Raw genomic sequence first — 23,237 nt, forward strand, 5'->3', positions numbered from 1 at the left:
TATAAAATTTATAGACTTGTCCTTATCAAAAGCTAAGTTATATGTCGACAAAGTTGTATATAGATAGAGCGTGTTGGATTGGAGTGGTAATTAAATGAAGTCAACGGTGGTCAGATGGTTATTTTTTGCAAAGATTGCAGGAAACGTGTGTTGCTCACATTTTGTGTATTCTAGATATAGATGTTCAAAATCTCTTTATACAATTATATAAAAGTATACAAGACAATAAATTATATATAGAAATCATATTGTAAATGCGTCACGTAGTTATGAAATTTATTAAAACTCTCCTTCGGTAACTCACGTTGTTGGGTTATAATTTAACCCTTGTAGCTGTGAACTGTATTAAACACTGATTTGTTGATATATTATGTATTTGTTGCAGTTATTAGAATCACTGATTTGTTACAAAGTTATAATAAAAGAAGATTCATTTATTGATTATTTATTACACAATTAGTACCATTAAACTCTCCGCTAGCTCCTCTACCAGGGGTAGCAACCATCCCGTGTAAACGCTCAATGCCATGAAGATTGCTACCTTCATGGCCAATATAACAAAATGAAAATATGTCCGAACACATATTATTAGCGCTGCTAAACAAATACTAAATTTGATAGTCTTTGCATTTGTAAAAAAAATTGCATTTGCCTCTCATTTTCAACAACTTCAAGTATTCAAATTATCGATGAATATACTAATTCTTTTCTATAGCTTATATTTCTTGGAAATATATGGCGTTGGAAATAGATGGCGTTACCACAATCCACACCCAGTCATTAAGATAAAATCAAACTGAAAAACAAACAAATAAAAATAATTAATAAAAAATGCAGTCATCGTGCTATCACTATCTGAAATGTGCATGACCCATGGTACTTATCGCAATTTTCTTACACGTAGGCATTGCCATTGCAACGCAGAACTTCCTGCCTGGGCTACGTGTCGTTATCGCACAGGAGGCGCCATTGCGGAAACTAGCGTGCGTTTTGTCTACAAAGCAATTGCCTAGTCTCGATGTGTAGGAGTACGACGATTCTGCACATGTTGCGGCAGTTAATAAGAAAATTGCACGTGTAGGAAGCATATCTCGAATTATAAATTATTGAAAATGAGATACTATCGATATGGTTAAATATTAGTAGGTCTTTGGAAGGGTGATTTATTTTTTGCACCTGACCGTGATATTCTTTATTCTTTGATATATCGAAAGCAGCGAGAAAAATTTTCATAAACTTTTCGATATCAAATCAAGAATAACAAAATTAATCATAAAGTAGAATAAATAACGCGTAGAGACTAGCTAAGTCAGAATTAGCTAAAAATTCTAAAGGCTCTATATTTTCATATTGATATGATTTCTTATACGTGAAAGATTAAATTTGTCAAGCTATATTGTTGATCACTTTTTAACTAAAGTGGATTGAATTTTGAAATGGATCAAAACTATCAAAGCAAATCGATTAGATAATAATGATTGTGCTTAAAGCACATTGTTACGCCCAAAAAATGAAAATAGTGACTATATAGAGTACAGAAACTAAACCACAATTATCAGTTTTATAGAATCATTATAAAATATTGTATATGATTTAAGAAAGCTACTGACGAGCAAACAAACAAAGAAAGCTTCGGCTTAAGAGACTAATAAGGGGGCGTCCATTAATCACGTGAGGTTTTCAGGGGGAGGGGGGGGTTTGACAAAAAAATCACGAAATATCACGTGGGGAAGAGAGGGTATTGTAAGATATCACGTGTATTTATTTTTTAACTAATTTTTTTTAAAGAAGTTCGAACATTAAAAAAAAATTGTACATTTTTTTACGTAACTAAAAACACACGTGATGTTTGGTGGGAGATGGGGGGTAATTTTGAGTATCACCATGGATTACCAGGGAGAGGGGTCGAAAAATCCTTAAAAACTCGCTCACGTGATTAATGAATGCCCCCTAAAATGTTGGGGCATAGCTCTGTACGGAGCATATATACATGGACTTTAAGAAAGGCCAACAAAAACTATCCGGAGAGTTTTTGGATTGTGGTAATGGAGACAGACAAAATAACCAATAAAGAAGTGTCGAGAAGAGCGGTCGAAGAAGGAACTGTACTGAACACAACCCTGCAACGGAAAGGAAACTGGTTCGGACCCATTCTGCGAAAAAAGTGCCTCCTACACAAAGTCGTCGAAAGTAAAATAAAAGGATTAAAAGTATTGGTAAGAAGAAGAATGAATATTATTGATGAATAAGGCAAGAAGGTAAAATACAGGAAACTGAAAGCCGAAGCACAGGTCCAGTTCCATGGAAGAAAAATATTAGGAAAAAAAATGCATACAACTGTGTAAAAAACTGATTAACGTAGTAAAATGATAATAATAAACAATGGAAAAGGAATCATTGATTTCTGGTGCACTCACATCATGGACCATTCGGGCAGATTACCATTTATTATTATAATATGTATTATTCGATTTAATTGAATCAGTAATATATCGGTCCTTTTTAATTATCCAATTAGTAACGTAGGATGAATTATTTAATGATACCATTAAACAAGTTATAGAATATTCATTAATCTGAGCATGCAAAAAACTTGGATTATTATTCATGTGATTTATTTTATATCGCATGATTTTATGATATATTAATTGCGACGGTACCATTCTATAACCGCAGAGATAATCGGCTTAGTAAAAATATAAATAACTTAATAAAAATATGTGTTAAATTATAAAACGAATATAAATATGCATTGGTTGCAATTGCATTAATAAAAATATGTGTATAAGGAAAATGCTCTAGTTACTAGTATGATTAAAATCCAGTTGAGATAAAACTGGTTGGTAGATGATGCTATAATTGCTCATGAGACTGTTTACGCACATGTTTAAATTTTTACTTTTTTTTTTAAATTTAGGATGTATTTTTTAGTATATATAAAAAATACAAGTTAGTAGAGATTTTATCACCATCAAGCCAATTATTTCTTATCCAAATATAGAGTACAAAATATGAGAAATTGAATAAATTTGACTCAATACTATTGAGACTGGACAAGATAAATCTCACAAGTAGCTTATTGGTAATCAAAACTTATATTTCTCAATAGAAAAATAGTGCTGAGAGAGCAATTTAGAAAAATCCGTGAATGTGTTATAATGCTTCCTGGATTAATACTCTGGAGAGCATTTCTAGCATCATCTTCTATTCTATATCCTACTAATACATATATTCAATTGACAAATTATACTTGATGAGACATTTGTCTTTATAATAAGATATACCTATGTTACAAAATATTTCAACGCATTTCATGTTGGAAAGCTAAAAATCAATATTGTGCAATATACTGACAGCACAATAATTAAAGTTCGTGTTGTATAATTGAACAACGGGCATAAAATCTTTCAATCAAAACGCAACTCAGACACACGCCAGTCACGAGCAATACCCACACCCAATTTATATCATTACGAAAATATCAAGTGATGCACGTGTTACAGGGAATAGATAATAATAACAGATTCTTGAACAATAAGTATTAGGCATTATGTAATTACTTATTTGCTGAAGAGAAATTTGCGATATGAAGGGTTAAAATTACACCAACAGGGCACTCCGCACCCAAATTAATAAGATGTGAATTTTGAATTATATCAATTGAGATGCTGCATATAAAAAGTGATCAATTTTTGTCCTAATATTCTGTAGACTCAATTCTCCTGATAAATAGATGTTATATCTCCAGTCTCTTTTGCTGAATAATCATGAGTTGGTGGCCGCAAACAATCAAAATGCACACTGCACTGCTATTTACACTACATGGACTTCTAAAACCTAACCTGCAAATGGCAGAAATATCAAATAACAATGTTATCAGAAGTGCAACTTTCGGTCGGCCCTCATGACAACTAATTCAGATTCAGATGTCCTAGATCCTAACTTATCCTATTCTCAAAATGTCATGAACCCTAACGTATCCTAACGTCTAAATGGCACAGACATGTCAAATAATGTTATAAGTGCAACCTTTTGATATCACACGCGCGTAGTCAAACTGATAAATTGGTAACATTTTCTTCCTAATTTTCTTTAGGAGCCAATTCCTCGTATACAATAGTGATCTTATGTTACCTCTTTTGCTGAATAATATTGCTAGAATAAGTCACATACTGCCAAAATTTACACTGCATTGATATTTACTCTATATCGACTTCTGAATCCTAACCTCCAAATGGCAGAAATGTCAAATAACAATGTTATCATATGCGCAACTTTTTGTTGTCACACGCGTGAAGTCAACCTGATGCTAATTTTGACGTTTGTGCAATTTGAAGGCTAGGATTTAGCAATCCTAATTCTTAACCTATCCCAACCTGTCATCTGCCCACTACCCTTTGTTCTCACTTCAACAATCATTAAACCAATCTGGACCTACGGAATTGAGCTCTGGGGATGTGCTTACAAATCAAATATAGCTATAATGCAGAGAGCTCAGTCAAAAATTTTACGTACAATTCCTAATTCTCCGTGGTACGTAACAAATGAAACCATTCACAGCGATCTCAACATGAAAACGGTGCATTTAACGTTCGAAGAATTCAAGGAAAAATACAAACGCAAATTGGACTCACATTCGAACCCATCAATAGTTGACAATGGCCTTTAGACTTAGTCTTAGATTAGGTCTAATATAATATTATCATAGTAATTGTTAAACTGAGAAGATCCCATTGGAGCTCTTCTTAGGTATCGCTCTTAAATATTGTCATTTTAGCTCATAGGAATCTTTATGTATTTCTGATTGCTAAATAAAACGAGTTAAAAAAAACTTATGACAAGACAGATGTCTAATATCAATACCATAAATGCGTGAAGTCAACCTGATGTTAATTTTACCTTTTGTGCCATTTGGAGGTTAGGATTTAGATTTCGATTTAGATTGAACAGTCTACTTACTTAACATTTCTATTTTATCCGAAGAATTGGCCCCTCAATTCCCCATTCTAAACCCAGTATGTGAAATGTTTACCCGCAAAGTTTGTGAATTTATTTCTGATCGTTGCACTCGGCTCGTTATTATATCGCTAGAGAATTTATCCGATGGTATTCCGCTTATGCAGCGTATTCTGTGTCTGCGCCAAGGCTGGCAAACCTTTTATCTTCTGATAAAATCAGTCGAGAAAACTCATATCGCATTCTTCAGTCACGTTGAACAAATATTTGAAATGAATGTCAATATTGAAAATATTGTTTTTGTTTGCCATGTAGAAGTAAGTACTGAGGCGATAGTAACCGATAATAAGTGGAAGACACGTTAAATGATTTTGTTTGCTTAACTTAACCTTGGGGAGTATGGTATTATTTAATATTTTATTTATGGCGTTTTCACAAGTCGCAAACAGAAATTGACTTTGATACTATTTTTTGTAATTTTACAACAATCAGAATTATTATATGTTCTAAAGCTGTATTGAGCAGTGCTTATTACTAAGAACCACAAAGAATCATAAGGCAGCCAATCCATTGAATGACCTTCCTAATGAATGTCGATTCATTAAATACTAATAAGTCTGATAATAGTGCTTGATGATGAGACTTCGTTTATATTATATTTCAATTATAATTCCCTTCCCTGGTATATCACATACTAGGATCTACCCAGATTGAAGAACTATCAACGTGGTCTCGGTATTATAGAAATCGGAATTTTTATAGGCAACGCTCATGGCGAAGACGATAGGTTAAAACGTTGTAAATATGGACGTTTAGCAGACAACACAGAATCAATAAGCGCGTTCTTGGCTTATTCTACGACGAAAACTTTCAGCGGCTTGCTATAAAGAGCTATCGATATCTATCAAAACGCCGATGATAGTACTGGAAGAGATTTTTATGGCGCCCAGTTCATAAAATATTAGCCCTGAACTTCATGCGAGAGGATGGTGAGCTTAGATTATGTAAAATGAGAACAATCAATTGTCATGTTATGGAACAGGCTTGATCTGTCAACTTATACACGTTCACAGAAATATAGGAGAACAAGAACAAAAGTAGTTATTTGGGTATATCTGTATTGCATTGCTTTGCAATTTTTTGGTACATTTGATATGTGCCTCCTATTAAATGTTTCCTCGGAATACTTTATATTCAGAAAGGTGACGCATATGGAAAAAAAAATAAGATTATCAGTTTAGAGAGCGCAATCGATAGCTGATTGGAATCTTGATCAATCAGCGTGCTTGATCCAGGATTTTTATGGTAAAAAAGGATTCAAACATAATAATAACACTGAATGGTAATTAATGGACCGATTCTGCCGCACAATAGACTAATGTTATGGCAAGGCCATGTTACGCTCCAACTTGCATACATTACGCTACTGAATACTGTCAAAATGTCGTGTATCTGCTGTGCATTCAGGCGTCACTTATATGTTATGAAGCAACGTCACTTGTATGTTACTTGTCACTGCAACGTCACTTGTATGTTATGAAGCTGAGTCAAAAAGACCCTGTTATCTAAAATCGTTTTGACCTTTGTGGGGTTTCTAAGTTAGGTTTTCTATCTGACGCCTGCCTGCACAGCAATCACATGGCTTCTGACAATATTTAGAGCAATTTTGTATGGGAAGTTCTAATAACATAGCCTTCCCATAATATTGGCCTGTTATACGGCCATAAATATTGCAAAATAGAAATCGATAACACTCGGAAATAGAACAGACAAAAACATGACATTTAAGAATTTGTTAAGCTAGCATTGCACATTTTCTTAACCAAAAGATCAAGAAATTATTTCAATAAAAATCGTATTTCAATAAAAAAAAAGGACTGATATACGAGCAGGGAAATATATTTTACTTAGGTTTTAGTAATAACTAAAATCTATTTTTCTGAAAACTGGAACGAAAATTAATGATGACATAGATTGACAATATGATTAACAATAATTTTCTTCTATTTAATTATGATGATCTAATTCCATAAAACCACGGTAATAAAATCAACAAGACTAGATATATCTTGTACAAATGTACAAAAACAGTATTGAAAAACAAACCTAGACTTTTTATGTGCAAACTAACGATCCATCGCATGAGTAACAAACCAACCGTGTTTTTTTTTTCAATTCTCTTAAAGAACTATATGTTGGAATATAAAATTTCATATTCTATATATAATTCTGGCAAGAGAATTTTTCTTTTTTTCTTTATCAATAAACAAATATTTGCATATTTGTCCCTAGTCTTATGTAATTAAAAAGCATACAAATTTACACAGACATGCAGACTCGGTTCGCGCTTTGCGTTGAGAATTCATTTTTATCGTTGTTTGCGTATTTTATTTTTATAATATTGTGTATGGCGTATATTTTTTTATCTCATAGCAAATGTGAAGGTTTTTCAATGTCACAGTTGAGATAGGACGAATTATTTGTATTAGTAATTACTCGAGTTGAATTTTGCGAAAAAGTTGTAGATTTATTCGACGAATTCGACTTGTTTTTCAGCGAACTTGCTATTGTTATAAAATATGCAAGGAAAATATATTCATTATGCATATCAGATAATATGCAAAACGAAGTATTTATGATGTGTTTGCTTAAGTTATAAATAGGAAACAAATATTTATTGTTTAACCTATATGAAACAATCATCTTTGGTAACTGCATAAATTTTCTCTGTCATTGTTTTATATCTTTAATAACATTTATAAGCAAATATACATATATATCTACAAAAGTTCTAATGGACTTGCGATCCTCGGAGAGAAGAGCGAATGAGACCAATTAGAACAAACGTTTATTTGAGACAATAGGGAATTATAAAATTCTAGAGCTTCCCCCTCAGAGCTCGTCATACCCCGACAAAAGACCTAACCTAGTCTAGTATGCGTGGACGCATTTTGTACGCATGAATTTAAATATATATTAATAAATATTAATTGAATAATATTAAATTTATATGAAAATGTTCTATTTTTTTTAATAGATTCTCTAAATGAAATTGATTAGTACAAATTAGATATGGACAAAGTTTTTGGCGTTTTGAATTTAGATCTCAAAAAAGCTTGATTTTTTAATTAAGCACTGAGCTGCATCATTGGCTTTGTGTCATTCATATAAAATTATTCATAAAATTATAATTACATTAAAATTTTCTACTTTACTGCAAAACTGTCTACAAATTATTTTCTATTTCAAACATAAATGAATTCTGTTATTTTGCGAAACCTGATATGATAGTCAACACAATCGCGATTGCGTTAGCAGCTCAATGTCATGTAAAAATTAAAGATACTGTTTATCTCATTGTTGGTTGTGTATCTTTAATCAAATTAATCCCATATCAATAGATCATTATGGTGTTAATTAGTTTGTTGTGAAATTATGTTATAAAGTCACACACTTTAGAAGGCTAATGTATTTAGATTGCTAACAATTACTGTTATTTCCAAGATTTTTTTTTAATTGTGGTTAAGCAGTAGAATAATAAGAAATGGAACACGAATGTTGCAATAAAATCATGATATGAAATTAATTTATGAATAAGTCAAATTTTAGATTGACGGTAAGCATTCATAGTATTGTCAATATATTTCCACTCACTTCGATTTTTTTCGGTTTCATAATCGTATATCAATTCTTTTTCTTGATCTTTTGAAATGAGCGATTAAGTATTTTAGATCTTTGAATTTAAAAAATATCGTAAGAATATAAATTGACACCAATTAAAAAATATGGCAATGAAGAAACTTCAATTAGTGAAATTTAATTAACTTTATTTTAAGAGGTATCTATGTAGTAACAATTTTAATACGATTGTGGCCAACATAATTTAATTTCAAATAGATGTAACCTAATTTTTTAATTTGGTAGACATTATACCGGTTTGATGTAATAAATCTTGAAAGTAAAATACGTAATCAGCAAGAAACTGTCTACAGTAAATTGCAAACCAGAACTAAATTGTAATCCATAGTCAATTCCTCATTGGAGTAACATTTTTCTTCATATTTAACCCCAGTACGGCAAATTGTAGCAATCGGAAAAAATCGAAAACACAACCATATCTTTACGTTCCAAAGGTTTTTGAGCATTTTGGCGTACTTTAGAAAAAAATTATGTAAGTGTGTGTGTATGTATAGGTGCATGGGTGCAGTATGTAGGTAGGTGCGGATACAATTTTTCGGCGACGTTTGCGAGACCACTGATCATCCAATTTTTTTCATTTTTAATATGTTTAAATTTAGCTTTACAACTTACAACTTTAAGAGTCATTTCAATTTTGATTTTGTATTACTTAATTCAAAAAATATTTTAAGATATAAAAAAATGCTTTAAATATTCTAAAAAAATGTTTTTTGTAAAAATTTCAATTTAAATAGCAAATGGTCACTGCTTTACACGCATGACGAACATATTCGTCAACACAAAAAAAATCTACCACTCCATGACGTGTATGTTCGTCAATCACAATTTGTGAAAATGTATATAAGGACAAGCTTGTTCTAAAAATAACACCGGCGTACTGACTTTGCACCAGTAAATTCTGCGCACATTGTATTAGACAATGTTTCAGAGTTGTTTACCAAACTACAGAACCTAGCCTAACCATATTACGCAATCCACTTCATGCTGTAATAAATAACATGTGTTTTCTCGTAGGTGTGTTGGTATACAAATACTTATAATCTGTTCGCATTCGCGAAAAACAAACGCATACTACTGAAAGTGATATCAACGAGAGGTTAACAATAATCTGCAAATGTTCGATATTATTGAAAAAAATATATATGACCGAATAATTGAGTATAGCCAAGTTACTGCTCAATGTTGATATGTGTTAAATTAGGCGTACTGCACGTTTAGTTGCATTCGTGAACTTTTATTTCATTATGAAAATTTTGTTTCTTGCGACCAGAATAGAGATAGTTTTATTACACAAAATTTATATATAAAATAATTTAGATGTAGAGTAGCAAATACCTATGGTATTTCGATTATATCGATAACTATCTCTCATCTCTAACATGATCTATATTTATCTGAGAAATTAAAGTGAATTATTATGTTTATTGACGAGATACACCGCAACACCGGCCGGCTTATAGCATGCTACGCATTTATCGAAGGACTTATATAATACTATGGTGTTTTATGCGTGCAATGTAATGAAATACTTGATAGATATAAATAAACTGGTAAATAATAATTTATTTTTTCAATAGCAATCAGAAATAGATACGTTCTATGAGCTGCTGTGACGTGATTCTTAACCTAGTGAGAGGAGTAGGTTAGTTATAAAATAGTAGACTAGAAAGCAACTCAGATGTTGACCATTCTCTATCTGATGATATTTTTGATTAACTTTTTCATCTAAATTTGATTAAGGTTTTTATCTAAATGACGACTAAACTCATGATTCACTGAAGACTGAGTACTGATTGGCCAAAAACTGCGTCATAGCAAGCCTTTTATGAGCTCGCCTTCAGGGTGACTTTGCAAGTCTAGATAATATTTTACGACTTGTTCAATGTCATTGTAGTAGTATTTATAAAAAAAGTTAATTTTATTGAATTATTAATTAGTCAATATGTTAAAACAGATCATTGATACTCTACACATACGGTTTTATCAAAATAAAAACAATAACATTTTTCAGCAAATTGGAATGAAGATATGCTACATTGTAGTTATGAAATATTACTATAATTATCAAAAGATCCCTCGTCTAACTGCGTCAACTACTAATAATAAGCATGACAAAAACAATATAAAAATCGTACACAGGTCTGTAACTAAGTCATATTAAATCAATGTCGTTCCTATTCCAATGCTCGCCCAACGAATGACTCCTGAATATTCAAATCACGAATTTGCTAAATGAAATAAAAAAAAACATCAAGGCCAACGACAACAATGTTTCGGCTGGGAACAAACGCCAAATTTGAATAAAACAACAAAATTATATCAAACATGCTAATAGACAGATATGTATGTGTAAGCCGAACATGTTAAACTTCACGCATTTAGGAATATTGATAATAGAATTAAGATTTTGAAACAGTATATTTCGCAATGGGTAAATAATCATACGCACGTCAGATATATGATACAAATAAATTAATATCTTTCATTGCCTTAGTAATTTTCACCTCACACATGTTCTTCATTTATTTCCTTAGATGTATTTCTCTACAGTTTTACTAGACCATTTCAGAACAGGTGTAAAAATTACCAACTTAACTTGAAATAATGCCAAAAAAAACATTTGAACAACAATCAGAACTTAAGTTGAGAGTTTTATAAGCTTTTCATAACTACGTGGCTCTATAACAGGCAACTCTAGAGTTAGTCTAAAAGCTTATCTATTTGATATATTTTATTAGTATTTTTCTAATACTGATAATTTTGAATTCATGCAGAAATGCCAGAGGAGGTCTGTTTACACTTGAAAACATATTGTAAACTATATACCCTTTCCACTCGGATGCCGCAAAATTCATATAAATGGCGGAATTAGCGTGTGGTAAGAGTTAAAAACCGATGTCACTGATTGGTATTAGGCTACCTAAGGTTGGTACGGAAACTATTAACTTCTGGTCAGAAAACTAAAGCCATAATTAAGTGGGCCACCAGGAAGCCCAACGTCCTTCGACTAACTTACACCATCCAATTTAATAAAAAAACTGTGATGAACATATACTATTTCAAAGACTATGATTATAATCTTCGTAAGTGGAGTACTTATTCATAAAACGTGCCAAAAGTTGATTCGTATTCATCCATTTAATGATATTACACACAATGAGGCGATTAAAAGAATAAGAGATACACTACGAACATTTCCGAGCACAAGGTCAACGGATAAAGGCGCTCCATTGTTTTTCGATCACAGGAAATTATGACGTCTTTAATCGCACCATATAAAATTAGGTGGAATCGTCATGTTCATAAAAATATAACGTTCAGCATTCAAGAAGAAGCCCATATAAAGATAATAAAAATAATATTTGTGTGTAAAGATATGTGTGTCTAAATGTAATAATGAGACGGAGGGAGCCCGACTCTATATGTAAACATACACGTCAAGCCCGTATTGTTTCGCACACAAATAGCTTTATTATCACCTTTACCTTCATTAAGGAGTACATGAGTCGTGACGAAAAGAACGTTTCATTTCGATTGTATTATTGTATAATGATACTGAAACAACACTCACAGGAATGACATTGAGTTACCATATAGAACTATGACAGAATTTTGTCAAAAATATAAATCGTTAGTTTTTAGTGTGACATTGTAAATGATTAAATTTAATATATTTGTATAAATGGGTATGGTATGGTAGGGCGGTATTGAGTTTGACATACCCAGACAAAAACATCAGTCTGAGATGCATAAAGGCTTTCTCTTCGCTATACAAAAAAAAAACACATCAATTTTTTCTGAAGTATGCCAAAATGTCCAGAAACCTCTGAAACGTGAGGATATGCAAAAACTTTCACTTGCGGTTTTTGGCCCATTACTATAACTTATCCTACAGGAAAGTAAAAATCTTAACGAAAAATGCGATTCTGTTACGTCTAGTTAATAATATAAAATATAGAACACGTAACTTTCGTGATTGATTGCTGACCTGATGCATTAACGAGCGAAATATCCCATCCAGCATCATAAAAGCTTATAATCATATCAGTATTATATGATTTTCAGAAAATATACTGAGAAAACCAAACAATATATACCACAGCACATACGACATATGAAACAATCAACTCTTGAAATACACTCTGAAAAACTCCCAGTTATTGTCTAAATACAGAAGTTTTAAATGTCGTTTTTTTTTTAAAAAAAAAAAAAGGAAAAATCTGTTCCCTTTTACTTCATAGAAGGCAAACTCACCAATTCTTGATGATATGGGATTTTTCAAAATAAAAGTTACATTATTTACCTAATGTCAAATACAAATTTCATGGGCACATAAATAGTCATCAGAATAGTTGGAATCGAACAACTATTAATTCAATTTATCTCTTATAAAATTTCTTTTTTAACGTGAGATTGGTATGTATACTGGCCCCGCATATAATATGTTATTAATAAGTGACATTAATAGAATACAGACATGTCTTTTAAATTTTAAATTCTATCGGTTCATTCGAATTAGACATGTATCAAATAATTAATTTCATTACGAAACAAAATAAGTCTTCAGCTTCGAAAACGAGTGCACACAAAAGCTATTAAGCCCATGTCCATCATGTATTCTTACTACGATTCATGCATTTTTTTGGGCATCTGCCTTATCGTCCTTGCATTTGACATTGGTCGGCTCTGTCGGTCGCACCTGCTCGCTAATATCGCATGCGAATCACGAACTAAATTATCAAGAATACCCCGATCCACGGGTCCGAAGAAGTTTAACCGAATAGGAACACATTAAATAAAGAAACAGACACATAGCAAAACCCGCATGAATGATAAAAGGCTCGTCCAAATTACGGAAGGTTGTTTTGAATATCAACTATTCGTTGCCCGGCAGGTATAAACTGGATAACATGGATTAGATATTTAGATTTTTTGCTGAATAAACAAGACATTATTGACGAAAATTCAACTTTGATCATCACATTGTAAAATATTTGCCACGAATGTATGACGAACTATACCAATCGTCCCAATATGCCTGTTAAAAGTCAGAGCTAACCAGATCAGTGTGCATGAATTGGTTAAAAAATTATTATTTAATTAACAGTTATTATTCTATAATAAGTAAATTTCATATTTATTTTGCCTAGGTCTTTTCATAATTTATTTCTTTTTTTAAATTGTGATCTGTCTATTACGAGGACATTTAGTAATTGTTTCGACATCTTTGCGTATGTCCTGTATGTAAGGCAGTACAAAGTAGTTTTTTTATAAGATTTTTTATTACATTTGTTATGAAAAAATTGTTGAGGTAAATCATGATTGTATAAACAAAAAAGTATAAGTCCAAGGATACTACCTTGTGGTACTCCAGCTTCAATTGTCCTCAAGTTGGATTTGGTGTTAAATAATTTTACACAAAAACTTCTATTATCAAGATAATCTGTTATGGTATTAATTAAGTACATAGTTGTTGTCATACCCATTTTTTTATCTACTTTTTTTACAGCAATGCTACCAAAAAGTTATTTTAACCCGAGAAATATGCTATTAAAATTGATCTGGCAAATAAATTCTTTTCGCCTATGTATAGTTTTATATTTACCGATATCGTGGTAACGAGCATCAACAATAGAGCAAAAACTATTAGAGATAATTGCATTAAATTAAACCCACTTAGACGAATAATTTCGCCAACGACCTTGAGCATCACACTACAAGCAATAAATAGAGAGCTGGCATATAATTCAGGTAGAAACAGCCATCTAACATTTGGTAATAAAAAATATTAGTAAAAAATAGGATTTGTAACGAATGGTTTCCAAAATAAAATTTTCTTTTAATTTGTGTCGTATAATATTTTGGGAATAAAAACACACTAAAACTAATTTTGTGGCTGAGAAGCACACAGTTAAGTTACCAGTCTCTTTTGTCGATAAATCGCGTGAGTTAGTAGTCGCAAACTGTCTTCCTCAAAACCTAACCTCCAAATGGCGCAAACGTCGGAATTTAACATTAGTTTGACTTCATGTATATGTTACCATAAGTGCAATTTGTTACTTATAATAACATTGTTACTTGACTCATGTGCTAATTAAAGGTTAGGTTCTAGAAGTTGACATAGTGTAATTCGTTTGATCAAATAACAAAGACATACCTTTATGGTAATTTCTCGACAAAACAGACCAGTAACATAACGTATCAATTTTATCCAAGAATTGGCCTCTGAATCTAAGGAAATTTATTATTTGGCGTGGTTCTTTGAACCTTGCGCGGTTGTCACTTTAACTATAGCTCTGGCTGTACCAAAAAAAATATAAGGATTTGGAGAAGAATGATCAACATTCTCAAAAAAATAATATTAAATAGAGAACAACTACATCTATTTAGGATAGAAATATTGGATTATATGTCTAAACTTTGAATCTACCCAGTAAACACCATGTGATTTGAGAGGCGGTAGCAATCTGAAATCCACAAGCGTGCCTTCAGCACTATGACAACCATGTGGAGTCTATGTGGATTTCAGATTGATATTGCCGCACGGTTGTTATTGGGTATTTTTCATCCATTTTTTTTCTAAATTTGCCAATTTCTCATTTGGCTAAAAAAACTTCTTCTGAAGTCCCTCACTACCCGCCGTGGATGCCACAGCCCGTGAAAGAAACTCGAGGCACACATATCGTGGAATCGCTGCACGGTTCGCTTAAATTCAAAGACGTTGATTTGTTGTATAAATTATAACACACAATGCCAAGGTCGAACTCACGAGATTCTATGCATTGGAGAATATTAGATATTGTGATGTAAGAAGAATTTTGTAATAGAATAATACACTGCTAGACAATTGAATAGTTGGATCTAACCGTATACAATGGCTAATATCCAATTAACAAGTCAGCATTTTTAAGGTTAATTGATTTTGTGATATTCATATCTTGTATAATTCATTTCAAGTATAAGAATAAAAATTTGATTAGGCAAGACGTATTATTTTTTATGAATATAATCAAAGATGAAAAATGTGGTACTTTAGTTGCAAATAACATAAAATATTGCATATGAATCCTTTTTTGGAGTGGCAAGTTATAAATATTCCACGGCCGTATTAAGATATGTGGTTCGTCAATTATAATTAAACGTAATTATCTAGAATAAACGTGTATCTATTACGAAATGTTTAGTGAAACATGATATAAATCATGTACACTTGGGAATTCGTTCAAAAATAAACTGGTTCCAGAATATACCACAAAAGACTAAATCATATTTCTGACATTAGTAGTATGTATATATATTTAATAGTACATTATACGATTTTGAAATAATTTATTAATGTTAATAGATAATTAAATTTCGCAAAGAAAAATAAGGAAATTAGTTCTTATATTATGTAAGATATGCAATTACCTAGGAGTAAAATGTTTCTTCGGATGAGCAGGTGTTGAATAAAGCCAAATATGGTAGTTCTATTGTATGTTATAAAGCTAAAAAGTGAACATATAGATGATAGATATACACATATTAAATAAAAAAAAATTGGGTCACTAATATTGAATATATTCGCTAGTCTACCCGAAAGCAGGTACATGGTGTGGGAGCACAACAAGTCAATGATCCTCTTTACCTCCTTATATCTTTAATTTTATTACCATTTTATTACATCTAATCACTTGTTTTCACACTTTGTGTGTGTATGTATGTGTGTGTGCGGATACAAATTTTTGTCGATGATTTCGAGAACGGACAACCGATTTGAATGGTTCTGAATAATGTTAACAGAATAAAATATATTTAAAGAACTTCTGAATCTCAAGCTCATAACTTCGGTCCAAATCCAATAAAGAATGTAATAAAACCGAATACAAACGATGAAAAACTTCAAGCCCTTTCATTCCTACGACATCATACACTCATGATTTCGCACTCAAAGCAGCATTTTTCTCTCCCATCTCATTAAAATCAGACCTTTCTAAGCTGTCATCATTAAAGTGTGCACACCTTTCAAGAGTTTAATATAAGATTTAATTCAAGCAACGTGACATGCTCTCAGTACAGATAATTTCTACAAGGCGGATGAATTATAGAGGAGACTACCCAAGTGCAGCAATACGGAAATATTACAGCCGATGTTATAAATGAAATTTATGTGCGCTCTTAAACGTGCAATTGTGCGAAGTTGCATGGTAAGCTGGGTACCGATGATAGAAAATATCTTTGACATAAATCATGAAAAATTTATTACAAAAACTTCTAGAAATGCCACTGATCAATGAAGAATAATTTGCTGCTGTCATTGAAAATTCATTGATATAATTTACAAATCATGGTAAAAAATATAGGTGAAGTCAAGCACAAAAATCTGTGATAAATTATTTAAATATTGAACTCAAATTTGCAAAAACAAAAAAAAACAAGATGGTTACATTTTTATTGACTCTTTCTCAACTTCACGACTTTTTAGAAAACAATGATTGAATTATCTTTGTTCTGACGTATTTTCGTTTTATTATATTGGCCATGAAGGTGACAACTTTCAGGGCATTAAGCTTTACACGGAATGGTTGCTACCCCTGGTAGAGGGGGTGGCGGAGTGTTTTAATTGAATCAGTTATTCATTTCTAAAAGAAAAGTCCGCTTTACAACATGTATAGCAGGTAATATTTTTGACATAAATGGTGAAAAAGATATAATGCTAAAGTTAACATTATTAATGCGGCAATATCAAATCTAGCTCTGTAAAATTTATTGCAAAAAAACTAGAAATACCACTGATCAATAGAGAATGAATTGCTGCAGTCATTGAAAACCCATTGATATAATTTAGGAAACATGGTGAAAAATAAAGGTGAAGTCAAGCACAAAAATTAATTATTTAAATATTGAACCTAAATTTGCAAAAACACAAAAAACCAAGCTGGTTACATTTTTATTGACTCTTTCTCAACTTCACGACTTTTTAGAAGACAATGATTAAATTATCTTTGTTCGGACGTATTTTCATTTTATTATATCTGCTATGAAGGTGATAACCTTCAGGGCATTAAGCTTTACACAAAATGGTTGCTACCCCTGGTAGAGGGGGTAGCGGAGTGTTTTAATTGAACTAGTTGTTCACTTATAAAAGAAAAGTCCGCCTAACAAGTGTATAGTAAATAATAAATAAATATATCTTCTTTCATTATAACTTAGTGAAAGATCAGTGATTGTAATTAGAACTCCAACAAATACATAATATACAAACAAATCAGTGTTTAATACAGTCCACAGCTACAAACGATTTATCGAAGGAGAGTTTTAATAAATTCTATATCTACGTACATAAGTACGATCCTATTGATATATTTCTTAAAAAAAAAGTCAACTCAGCGGTTGTACTTTGATCTGATAGAGATAATATACTATTAATTATCGCCGAAATGCTGGACAAAACTTATTTCATTTGGCAAAATATTTTTGTATACATTTGCAAATAAAAATGGTTATCACTACTGCTTAATATCAGGTTGACTAAATCAAGGATTTTAACCGTGCAGTCACAAATCACAACCCCAATCAAAATATGAATTGAAATAAAAAACGAATAATGATCTAATATATTCCATAAAAAAATTGAAGTATGCGCATTTTAATTGTGAGTGATAGGAAATACAGCTGATATATTAAACAAATTAAGAACTATTCAATATATAGATATCAACTGATATTCCTACAAAGTCGTGGAATTCTAATTAAATGAGAAAACATACATTTTTCGTAAATTGTTGAATATTCTCTTCTGATACGGGGTCATGGAATCCCGGCCTAAGTTTTATTCTCTCCGAGCGTAAACACGATCTCGGGCCAGATTGATGAGTAACAACATAATGATTACAAATGGAGTAATAAAATATGCGAACAAGGCCTCCTTCGATACAAATGCCAAGTTTTGAATAATAGACAAAATATATTTTGATGAAAAATTTGATAACATATATCGTAATATTTCATTTTTTAAATTTTTTACATTGTATCATACTTTTTCGCAGAATTGATAAAATACGAGTCCAGCGCATAAAAGAAAACATTTCTTCAGAAACATGAGTTCAAAATAGATAAAGATGAAAAACAGATAATGTTTCGATTCAAACATACATGTTTTTGAATTGACATAATTATCTCATTTCAAACATTTATATTTAATCCGGAGTCTAACATTTCCCGTATAATATTTCGATCTTTTAATCCATATTAAAATAATTGAAATAGTTCTCATATCGCAATGCTTTGAGCGCATGCACCAGATAAAATATCATTTTACAGAAAACACAAACAAGGTTACATTCGTAGATTTGCACATGTTTAGTAATTTAATATATCTGTCTGTGTATTATTGTAAATATAATATATCAAATTATTAAAAGAATGCCGAGTAAGGGTTTGTCCATTGCAATTAGATAACGAAGAGCGCAAATTTCATTTTATCTTCTTCCTCATAGAAACGTGTAATTAAATTAAGTGCTTGTTTTTAATTCTGATAGCGGTGACAACAATATGAAAAGATCATATTTTATAGAATATTCATATTATTATATATTATGAATTTGAATATATTAATATTCATATTCATATTAATATATTCATCACATTGAGTGATTTGGAGGTTAGGTTTTAGAAGTCAATATTGTGTAAATTGGTCGATCGGACAGCAAAGGCAGATTTTTTTAGAGTACCAATTTATGTGATTTCTCTACATACTGGTGGTGCAGTCATTGGGCAAATTGCTGGAACTTCCCTTGCAGTAATTAAACATTCGCGAAATGAGAATAATTGATCATCAATGAAAATTTATCATTGAGTAATAACAATTGTTTTCAATATTTTAAAATAGTTATAACTATTGTAAATTTTATCGCCTAATATATGGTAAGTGCTTATAGTTGGACAACCTTTATCTATGTTTAACTATAAAAATGAAAATATAAACACCATGGATACAATATGCTTTTTGAATCACTGTAATCGGTTGCGCAATTTTCTCAAAACTGCTATTTTTTGTACTGTTTGCTCCATATCTGCGAAACCGCTGAACCTGCCTTCGCAAAAATGTAATCAATTAATAAGAATCAAATGTTTGTTAACATTCCGTAGGGTAAGTTTTTGTAATCGTCCAAAAATCGAAATTGAAAATTTTTGCATTTCTTCACGTTTTGGAGGTTCTCAATTCAACGTTGCATTTCTTCACGTTTTGGAGGTTCTCAACTCAATCAACACGACTCAAATATTTTTCGAATCATTCTAATCGGGTGCGCCGTTCTCTTAAAAGCTGGTTGTTTTTGCACTTTTTGCTCCGTATCTCCGGAACGGTTGGACCTGCCTTGGCCAAAAACTGATTAGTACGTCTCCCCGTCAATCGAATGCTTTTTGAATCATTCCAATCGGTTGATCCGTGCTTTTGTAATCGTGGTTGATTCGTGCTCTTGTAATCGTGGACGAAATATTGTATCCAAACACACACACATACATACCATAGGAATGCCAAAATGCTCAGAAATCTATGAAACGTAAAAATGTGCTACAATTTTCATTTTCGAATTTTAGAGATTATAACTTACTCCACGGGAAGTTAAAAACTGATAACATAATATTTCTTCAAGAATTGACCCAAAAATTTGCGGTACAGAGCTTTCATATAGGTTTTTCCGTTGAATATCTTGCTTGCAAGAAATGAAACAAAAATTTCGGCCGTCAATCAATTTATGAAAAGTTTGAATAATCTTAAAAATTATAAAACACCATGCATTTGTGTGAATGTTCGAAGCAAATTGTGATCAATTACTAGCAAAGTATTTACAACTTTGCGAGCTGCGTGCATAATATTACTATTATTCAAGAAAAACATGACATACGAATGTAATTGAACTATGTATTAGTAATGTAATATATGAACCGGTTGAAACAGGTTCTGTTTTATCTATAAATAGTTGCGATATTTCCCAATACATAAGCCAAATAGTTTGAATGCTTCTGACATATTATTACATAAAGGTGAGTGTTTTTGTGGCATACATAAAATATGTAAATTAGTTTACTTCATTAATTCAAATTGTTTTTCATAAATAATATTCATAAATATATTGTTTTTGTTTTCACTAAGAAAGTTAATCATGCGATTAGGATAATGTAAATCATTTTTATGGGTATGTCTAATAATTAATGGTAATTATGAACAACTACAGTTCAAAGAATATAAGTAAGTCCATATATAATTTTAATTTATCTATTACCATATATATGTACAAAGCTTTTGTATGATTCATTATATTATATTAATTTAATTGTATTATGTCAGCAGGAAGATAAAGTAGATTAAAATGCTGGTTTATCCGACAAAACAAAACGCATGGTTATGCTAATTCTCTCTATGACTCAATAGTTAATTGTTTTATAAAAATAAAATTGTATAGAATTTTTTATACCCGCATAGAAGTATCATAATAATATGTTACGACTTCAAATTATTTTGTTGCGACATTAAAAATGAGATGAAATATATAATTACATGGGCCATTCTTCTTCAAACAAAAAAGCGATGAAACATTCGGTCTTAATTTATTGTTGTTGACACGTGTTTGTTATTAGTAGTAAATTATAGGTTTTTATATGAATTAAATAGAGTTTTGTGGAAACGTATTTGGAAATATCTGTAATATTAGGAACAATTAAATTAAATTCAAGCACTCAGAGCTTAATGGTTAAGGTCGTTATGTTGATAGAAAATTTAGTTTACTATATACGATGCCACAGAAGTTGTACAAATAAATATAAATTTATTTATAGAAGTCAATATAACATTCATTATTATTTCTCATTTTATATCACATTTATCATATATTATTTCGATTGGGATAAAAAGTTGTTAAATATTGTGAAAAAAGCAATTGAACTGATATAATTGTTTTGATAGTCGGTAATATGAGGGCAATTTTTTTAAATTATTTTCAGAACAGGAGATTGAACAAAAATCTGATTAAAACATATATTGTAAATATTGAGAAAATATGAACAAAGTTAGTAATAACTAGCTGTAAGTGGAATTCTGTCTTAAGGCAATTAGGGCATCGTGCCTTAAGGCAAATTGCTGGAACTTCTCGTACCAAAAATTATTATTTTTTTTAAAAACGATTAACATTTTTGAAAAAAAATTACTTTGAAAAAATAAGATTTTTGAGAAACTATAAATTGGACAAAAAATTAGTTTTTTTTGAAAAAAAAATTTTTTTAAAACAAATTTTTTTTTTAAAAAAAAATTTTTTTTGAAAAAAAATTTTTTTTTCTTTATTTTGACATATTGTGGAAGATCTGAACTTTTTTCTGAGCAATCGTACTGCTTTAACTACATAGGGACAAAATATAAAGCGCGTAAGCGCCGCGTCGCTGCCTAACGCATAAGCATTGGTACGGAACCCATAGGAATGTTAACAAAATGTATACTTATTGTTAAAATCTCTATAAAATATCTGATAATTTGATGTGCATATGTCTAATGATCATTTTTGACCGCCAAATGGCTCATTTTTTTACTTTTTTCTCTATATCTCCGAAACCGCTGGACCTACCTTCATGAAAGTTGTATCGATTCTTCATTTTGTCAATACAAATAAAATGTTTTTTGAATTATTAAAATCGGACTCTCTTAAAAACTGAGTTACCGTTTTCGGAACTTTTTGCCCCGTATCTTCGGAACGGCTTGACCTGCCTTTGCCAAAAACTAATCAGCACGTCTCCTTATCAATACGGATCGAATGTTTTTTGAATTACTCAAATCGGTTGATCCGTGTTCCCGAAATCGTCGACGAAAATTTGTATCCGCACATACATACACACACATACATACATACATACATACATACATACATACATACATTGTTGCGACCCAATGGTTTAACTATAACTAATATATTACTAACTATAATATAAGCTACGCATATATTCGATTCTCAGTTTCTCAACATTGTATTCATCCCAGGAACTCGTTACATTGTATTAAACTCATATCGAGTAACAAAAGTATTATAATCAGAAATGGGATCCATGAACTTTTTCTTAATGCGTACGTGATTCTCTGCATACGACGCATTAATTCCTATGAATTTCGATCGGGAAATCACATAATTTGCACTCACACATATAAATGAATTTAGTTTATCATATCCTAAAAGGAGTAAGCCCCTCTTCTAAATAAAAGGTTATATAAAGCCAAAATGGAATTTTAAGTTGCTTAGTTGTGTAATTTTCGTATAGACGACAGCATCTCAGAGTATTAATGAACGGGAAAATAAAAGTATTCATGAAAAATTGTGTTTAATTTGAAATTATTATGATATTATTATAACATCTAACGAAATTGGTTGATGAAGAGAAAAGCTAATCGGCGCCCAACACATTTTGGTGGCAGCGGTTCTCAAACTTTTTTTAATTTTTTTTCTAAAAAAATAAAAATTGTGAAAGAGCGTATTTTTAATAATGTGTTAATAATATTTGGTGACATTTATTATTTGGAGCCAGCGGTGATCCCTGGAAAGTTCTAGTTTGAAAATTAT

General features: G+C 31.1%; 1 protein-coding gene across 2 annotated transcripts in view; it reads right to left on the minus strand.

Annotated features, from left to right (window-relative positions):
* The window catches only part of LOC113386798 (headcase protein-like), a 675,189-nt gene that overhangs the window by 599,022 nt on the left and 52,930 nt on the right, over window positions 1-23,237 (minus strand). The window lies entirely within an intron of this gene.

This window comes from Ctenocephalides felis, unplaced genomic scaffold (genome assembly GCF_003426905.1).
Source record: "Ctenocephalides felis isolate EL2017-DRISC unplaced genomic scaffold, ASM342690v1 CF-g0.4_SCAFFOLD_03571, whole genome shotgun sequence".
Taxonomy (NCBI): domain Eukaryota; kingdom Metazoa; phylum Arthropoda; class Insecta; order Siphonaptera; family Pulicidae; genus Ctenocephalides; species Ctenocephalides felis.